The sequence below is a fragment of the Lathamus discolor genome, chromosome 1 (genome assembly GCF_037157495.1).
Source record: "Lathamus discolor isolate bLatDis1 chromosome 1, bLatDis1.hap1, whole genome shotgun sequence".
Classification (NCBI taxonomy): Eukaryota; Metazoa; Chordata; class Aves; order Psittaciformes; family Psittacidae; genus Lathamus; species Lathamus discolor.
This window is the reverse complement of record NC_088884.1, coordinates 96,467,826-96,475,337: the sequence shown is the minus strand read 5'-3', so window position 1 is coordinate 96,475,337 and position 7,512 is coordinate 96,467,826. Positions and strand designations below refer to the sequence as shown.

The 7,512-nt window shown below is 38.7% G+C and overlaps 1 long non-coding RNA gene across 1 annotated transcript; it reads right to left on the bottom strand.

Moving 5' to 3' along the window:
• Nucleotides 1-1,801: 1,801 nt before the first annotated feature.
• LOC136007275 (uncharacterized) lies at nucleotides 1,802-6,583 on the bottom strand. Its single transcript, XR_010609574.1, has 3 exons — nucleotides 6,468-6,583; nucleotides 5,806-5,849; nucleotides 1,802-1,906 (listed from the first exon to the last, which is right to left on the bottom strand). It is a non-coding gene; the product is annotated as an uncharacterized LOC136007275 (long non-coding RNA).
• Between the last annotated feature and the right edge of the window lie 929 nt (nucleotides 6,584-7,512).

Below are 7,512 nucleotides of genomic sequence, written 5' to 3'. Positions count from 1 at the left end.
AAAATCTGGAAGCCAGATTTTTTCATTTTTTTTATAGAAATTGGGGCAACTGAAAGCGAAGAGTGAGGGGGAAAGAGGCTTTATATGATTATATACTAAGAACATTTTCTATATATTATATATACTATCATAATAGCTCTATGCTACCATTCTATATTGACTTTTTAAATTTAACATGTTTGAAAAGATGAACAGAAGACTTGATGGTGTACTTCGGTTACCACTTACTTGTTTCTACATAATATATGTTAAAGTTGATTCTACTTGCACTTTAGGTTTTTTATGGTAGTTGTTCACTTATCCTGTTCTCGTAAGATAATCAGGAATAATTATTACGTCTCTAATTGACCAACAATAACTACTGTATCTTGTTTTCTTAATTAAATGCTTGTTTAGGAGAATATTTAATTTGCTGTAGTAACCTTTTTTCCCTTGGAAAGCAAGTCAACGTAACTTTATTATTATTCTGCCTGTATAAGGTGGTGCATGCAAAGCTCCTTAAGAAGATTATGTGTAACACCTTCTATCTACCATAAAAGGGCTCAGCTGAAGCTTATGTTATTGTTAAATGTCTTGTAAAAGGAATCTGTGACAAAGTTTCAGTTACAATAGTGAAAGCATTCCAGCACAGGAAAATCTGAAAAAAAACAACCAACCAACAGTGATTTTCCCCAAAGATAGTAATTAGAGATCTTATTTCGAGCTAACTCCCAGCTTACACAGTCTTTAATAGGATTCCAAATAAAATGTCATGTCATAGAAGTCACAGCTCTTTGTTCAATATGCAGAGGTGACACCATGATTCAGCAGCATCCTCATAGAATCGTAGAATAGTTGGAGTTGAAAGGGACCTTTAAAAGTCTAGTCCAACCCACCTATAACAAGCAGGGACATCCCCAACTAGATCAGGTTGCCCAGAACCACATCCAGCTTGGCCTTGAATGTTTCCAGGGACGGGGCATCCACCACCTCTCTGAGCAACCTGTTCCAGTGTTTTACCACCCTCACTGTAAAAAATTTCTTCCTCATGCCCAGCCCAAATCTCCCCTCTCTTAGTTTTCAAGTCAACTGGGAAGCTGCACTGAGGCAGAGGAGGGTGCCAGGAGACCCCCCTGGCCACCCTTTAGTACACCAGCTTTGCAACAGTGCTGGTGCTGCTGCCCCACAGAGAACATATGATAATCTCAGGGAAGATGGTCTGAAGTTGCTCACTGAGGGGAGCCTTCACACTGACCTCAAAGCAGCCTCTGGAAAACTAGGTGGCAGCCTTAGGTGCAGCACTAGTGCATGACCATTTCACATCCCATTCCTACAGTTACCACCTCTTGCCTCATACAAGACACTGATTTAGCATCACTTAGTCCTCAGATTTAGCAAATCTGCATGCAGGGACAAACAAAACAGTTCTAACCACATCTTAGTTTAGTTTCATGAGCTACACACACAACTCATAACATCAAGACTTATATAAAACCCAACAAACTAGAATTCACATAGTGCTGATTCAGTAAACTGCAGACTGAGTTGTTTCTTTAAGTGCTTGCTCTACAGTTCAAGGTCTACATTTGCTTCTGTGGTTTGAGTGTTCCTAAAAAAGTGAACTCTTGTGTCATTCCACAAGGCAGTGCAGTTTATGTAAGCTCATGAACCAAAACAATGTACGCAAACTCAGTCTGTTGATGGAAAAGAACAGGTCAGCGGGCGTTCGGGACGACACAAAACACCATCTGAGAGCTACAGAAATACAAAATAAAGTTCTTTATTTCCCCCCCCCAGTCATTTATTATTAATGATGTGATAGAGTACGGGTGGAATGTTTACCTTAGTCTTGGAATTTCTGAGGATGGGAGGGTGGGAATCTTCTTTAATGACATGCAAAGGCTTTTCTCCGGTGAAGATCATCTTTCTGTGAAAAAAACAAGGGCATTTCAGTCTTCCAGAAATCTTTCCAAATAAGTGTATTACAATAGAAAATATGGGCTAAGAAACATGCTTGGCACAAGGTTGAAAATATTTAAATTATGTGTTATGTAGCAATTTCTCCCCGCTCAGAAAAAAATGAGCTGTTCTGCATGACCTTGGTCAAATCAGAATGTTTTTCACTCACAATAAACTACACGTATTGGCTCTGAGAGGTCACTCCTTACAGAAGCAGTGACCTTCAATTCCCTTTCATCAGCCTGGAAACACAGTAGGCCCGTTGAGTGCACACTTTTCTTCTGCTATCCTGAAACAACTCTCCTTGTTTTCTCAAGCAAGAATGGAAGGTATATTGTCATTCTTTGTAATTGCACCACTGGTGAAATTCTTTGGCCCTTATGCTTTGAATGTCACATTTTAACCTGTACCGTCTTTAAAAGGGTACACCATTTTGGAATCAAAATTAAACCAGTACCATTTCACCTCATGGGTTATGTTTCCATAGTTCAAGTTCTGGCACTGCACGGGGGTTATTTTTGTCTATCAGTATGTCAGTTTTGCTGTGTAAGGGCAGCTGTTTATTTTAAGTAACACCTGATCCTTGGAATCTGTCCAGCCTGTAGTAGCTGTAGCTGATCATGTGCTTACAGAAGGAACTGTTGAGTTGTATTTTATGTATGTCCTTGGTCTTGAACATTTGCTACCAGATTTGAACAACTTGGCCTATTCTTATCTGGAAAGACAGAAGAGCATGAAATCTGTTTCTGAAGGAAGACTTAAAAGGAAAATAAATCCAGAATCCTCCTGGCAGCTAGCATGGGATTAATTGGAATATTTAATGTAGCTTGTATTGCTAAGTATCGTATGGAGTTGGAAGTAGCTTGGTTGAATATGAAGAAGCTTGAAAAAAATACATGGGAAGTTATATGTCATTGGGAGAGCACTTCAAAAAGCTTTTTTGGCCTAACAACAATTTAATAGTAAGTAGGATTCAAACTACAAATGCTTAAAAAGGATGCTGGAGAATTAGGTGTGAGGTAAAGGGGTAGCAAATCCTGATAAAGCAAAGGCTCATCATGCAGTTGTTTATCAGAATGAAGTTAACAAAATTCTCCCTAGTTGGAATTATTTTTTTAACTTGTTAATAAAGACTCAAGCATCTGTAGCATTTACACACTGATACCTCTTAGGTTTCATAAATGTGTAAGTTTTGTAAGCGTATAACTTATCTACAAAATTGTCCCTTTCCCTACCACTCAGCCCATTAGTATCTTACTTATTGTAAGGTTTCATGCTAGTAAATGTATGCTTAAGTATTCAATGTAGCTAAATAAAAGCAGTATTAATAGATCTAATATGAATAAATACCAACTTCCCCACTTATTCAACTGAGAGTGGCTGACTTAAACACAAAGCTGGAAAAAAGCTGGTGTGTAAATAGGCAACTTCAAAAGAGTATTCATAAAAATTGGGATTCAGAATATCCAGAAGAGTTTGTTTTCATGCTCAGGATATCAGTACATTTGAAGCTACATAACATGCAGAGGCAGAATTGAAAAGCTGAAGGAAAAAATTGCTGTGACAGGTGAAAAGCAGCTATTTCTATTTTATATTGAAATGCAAACCATTTGGGGCCTGAGTCCTTAGGCAATTTTCTACATAGGAATTCATTTAATACTGTTATTATTTTCCCCTCAAATTGATGAAATAAGACCATGGAAGATATTATACTTTTAAATACCCCTTTCATATGTGGAAAAGATAAGAGAACACTGAACTCCTCCAGATGTGATTTTCTGCTGGGCCAGAGCAAAATTTCGGACCAGATACACAAGGTACAATACTAACTCAGAACATCCCTCTTGCGATGGACAGGTATAATAGTTTAGTAAAACCATCATATTACCTAAGGGTCACCATAAATACAAAGCATACTTTCCCTTCAGAAATTATCCTGTACAATCAAAATAGGTTGTCAAAGCAAAAAAATAACATGGTGTTAACAATATACTGACAGAGGCTTCTAGAAATATTTGCAAAAGTGATCGCTGCCAAGATAAGCAAAGCAAATCCTTCTGCCCTAGTTGGTGCCACACTTCAGAATTTCACCCCAAAAAGCATCTGGGGCCATCAACACAAGAGGGACATGGACCTGTTGGAGTGAGACCAGAGGAGGTCACAAAGATGGTCAGAAGGCTGGAGCACTTCTGCTATGGAGTCAGGCTGAGAGAGCTGGGCTTGTTCAGCTTGGAGAAGACTCAAGGGAGACCTCAGAGCAGCTTCCAGTGCCTAAAGAGAGCCTACAGGAAACCTGGAAGAGGGGCTTTTTACAAGGGCATGTAGGGATAGGACAAAGGGGAATGGCTTTAAGCTGACAGAGGGGAGATTTAAATTAGATATTAGGAAAAAATTCTTCACTGTGAGGGTGGGGAGACACTGGAACAGGTTGTCCAGAGAAGCTGTGGCTGCCCCATCCCTGGCAGTGTTCAAGGCCAGTTTGGATAGGGCTTGGAACAACGTGGTCTAGTGGAAGGTGTTCCTGCCCATGACAGGCTCTTGGAACTAGATGATCTTTAAGGTCCTTTCTGACCCAAACTGTTTTATGATTTTATGATGAAAATCAAAGCAGCACCGGGCATTTCTGAACCAGCACAATTTCAACCAGTCCTGAAAATAAATCTTGGCCCTTCGTAGTCGAATGTTCCTTTGACTGGAGATAAAATGTTCTCTGACTGTTAGCCTGAGAGCAGCCATAAACCCAGATCTTTCTGTGGCCTGCACACATTTCATGTTGTTTTAAAACACATTTTCCAAAAAATTTAAGAGGTGGTATTAGTAATCTGGTGAAAGGAAGATAAGGGTTGCTTAAAAATTGAGATAAAGTAAAAAAAATGTCTGAAATTTAGTCTCTTGCTTCTTCCTCAATTTGTCCTAATTAAACTCTAATAAAAGAACAGAATGGTTTGAAAGTGCCAGAAAGAAATGAATTAAATAGGAAATAAATGGAAGTGACAGAGCGTTATAGTTCATTTGTAAATTGGATCACAGTAGAGGTAGTAAATGTAACTATTATATGTAATTGACTTACCAAGATGCAAGATCTGAGGCCCAAAGGGGTGCTAAGCTATTTACTCATGACTTACGGATTCATCTGAATTCCTCTGTTACTCAGTCCAGTGTCCAACTGTTTATCATTTTGCTAGCGTTTGGAGGACATCCAGTAACTTCAGTAGAAGCTACACAAGTGCAATCTTGCAATACTCAGTAATAAAATTCTCAGTGTAAGAACTACTTCACTACCTACCATTATTTTTGTTAAATTACAATTATTTTTCTTCCTACATCTACCCACATGGATCTCGTTCTGCTCTTTTACCACCCAGCCCCTGAGAGTGCATCTTTTTTGGCATTACCCTTGCCTTAATTACCCTGTGTCACTTCACTGCTCATTCTCTATTACAGATCACTGATGAATACATCCCCATGGATCTCTGTCGTGATTCTCTCTCAGCAAGAAAACTGACCGTTGACTCTTCTCTGTGCTATAAGCTGTTCCTGTGCGTCGAAAATGTGCAGAGTGGGAGGCTTCTCTATATACTTGCACCTTTCAAAAAATTATTCATCTAACTTATAATTATGTCTAATACATAATGATATTTTAATGATATAAATGTATTCCTAGAAAGAAATTCAGCAATTACTCTCTTGAAAATGAACCACTTTTTTTCCATATTGGAAGTAACTGAGGTTTGCCCTCTGTCACACCTTGACATTTTTGTTCAGCTTCTGTTTTTTATGGATGTGAATCACCAGCTTTTCAATGCCAAACTGCCACAGACTTGTGTACTTTGAAAAGAAGCCAAGTTTCAGTATCATTATACTTACACGTCCACCCTGAGGCATAATTGTTCTAATACACAATTTTCATCCTGCAATTTAAAGGAGAGAGTTAGTGTGTCTTTTTTGCCTTCCAGTAACTGTCATAGGATTTTCAGCATGCATGGGATAACACGAGTCCTTTCCTGTTCCCATGGAAATCAATAATAACACTTTAAACCCCTTAAACTCTGTCAGAGAAAAAAATGGGATCTAGGCAATCACAAGCCACGTTTGGTTTGTGACTGGTTCTTCTGAAGTCAGGAGAACTGTTATGAGATCACAGGGTGGTCTGCAGTAAGCTACAATTTTCAGACAACAGAATTAAAGGTGAAATGCTCAGTGTCCCACCTGATGGGACCCACGCCACTCCCATCCCCTTGCCACAGAGCCCTCAAAAACAGTGATGCCCACAGAGTAGTGGGCAAGACAGTGCAAGAGTAGTGGGGAAGATAGAGTGAGCAAACCCTGTGTTTGCATCTGTGCTGAATGAGAACTTCACATAGGCCAGGAATGGGAGACATGCCAAAGGTAAACTGCTGTCTGGGTCTTTCAGTCTCATATTTAACCTGAGCATTACTCAACATTGTGACATCTAATTCAGAGTGTGACACATCAGTATGCAACAAAGGACCAGTATAGGATACAGAGTAAAAGTATTGGGAATTCACCATCCATGATCCATTTCTTCAGGTTCCTGCATCAGGTCTGTGTGTCCAGAGGTCCTGCTCTCAGGTGAGATTGACGGCAGTGTTAACCCAGTTCACTGAAACACTGAAGCCAGGGATCTGACATTTGAAATTGGCTGTCATAAATAAAATATACTTAGTTGAAACAGAAATAGGGAAAAAATATTTTTATTTTCCATAAAAATCTCCCAGTTTAGAAAGTCTTACAAAAGCCAAACAGCACATATGGGATTAATCATAAACTGGTGTAACTAAAGGTTTCATTGAATAAAAACCAATTTACCAGATTTACCAGTAACTGAAAGATACAGAAAGTTCAGAATCAACCCAGTAGCAATACTGTGCACTAGGAGGGTGGAAAGTAACATAAAAATGCAATGAGGCTCAGTAAAAGGAAAATATTAACTTCTCAAAGGAATATAATTCAAATATTGATCACATACAGTGTGTTCAGGAACTTAAGAGACAGCATTCACACTAAGGATTATTAGGATCACTACAAGTTTTCTCAATAGCGTAAGTTTTTTGACTCCTGGTAGTTTAAAGCTTTGTGGAAACACATGACTATGCTGCTTCCTTGCTGTGAGTAAAAGATGCAGCTCTAGAAGTGAATCGTAACAGCACCCTGAGTAAGTACATGTATTTAGAACCCAATCAGTTCTTGCTGACTTCAGTATATATCTCTACTATATTTAAAAGACCTCTCGTGTGGTATCATTTTCTACAAATATTAATATCCAGCTATTTCTTTAACAGCATATTCCTTCGGTTTGTATCTTTTTCTAGAATACTGCAAAAACCATAATCTAAGATGTACTATGTAAAAATGAAATACAAATGCTTTGCTGGAGTGAAAAATAATTAAACATTGTTTGCAGAATGCCTAATGTGGCCCATCTTTGACTTAGCAAGTACTTGAACAGAAGCAGGCAGGATGTCACTAATTGCCGTGCTGCCTGACCTCAGAGATAACTTTTAAGTACTGGTCTCCATTCTTGTAGACCTTGTTTATTCTCAACTCTAAGCA